We start from the raw sequence: 217 nt of genomic DNA on the forward strand, positions 1-217 counted from the left end.
GTTTGAGGGAGCGGGACACACACGTTGTGGGAGTGGGCGGTAATGGTCAGAAATTCAGCGGGAGAGGGCTTAAGAAAACTGTCCCCAAGGCTCTAGGCTGCGCTTCCCTATCTCCACCCCCAATCTTTAATGCCGTTTCGTTCTGTCTTTGACAGAACATATAGGACAATTTTTGAAATAGCGCCATAAACAGGGGTTAAAGCAAAAAAAAAAAAAT

At 46.1% G+C, this 217-nt stretch overlaps 1 protein-coding gene across 1 annotated transcript in view; it reads right to left on the reverse strand.

The window, feature by feature from the left end:
- Window positions 1-217, reverse strand: part of LOC107706410 (inhibitor of growth protein 5-like) — a 5,896-nt gene that overhangs the window by 1,879 nt on the left and 3,800 nt on the right. The gene's annotated exons all lie outside the window — the stretch shown is intronic.

Source organism: Sinocyclocheilus rhinocerous, unplaced genomic scaffold (assembly GCF_001515625.1).
Source record: "Sinocyclocheilus rhinocerous isolate Xijiao unplaced genomic scaffold, SAMN03320098_v1.1 scaffold444, whole genome shotgun sequence".
Taxonomy (NCBI): domain Eukaryota; kingdom Metazoa; phylum Chordata; class Actinopteri; order Cypriniformes; family Cyprinidae; genus Sinocyclocheilus; species Sinocyclocheilus rhinocerous.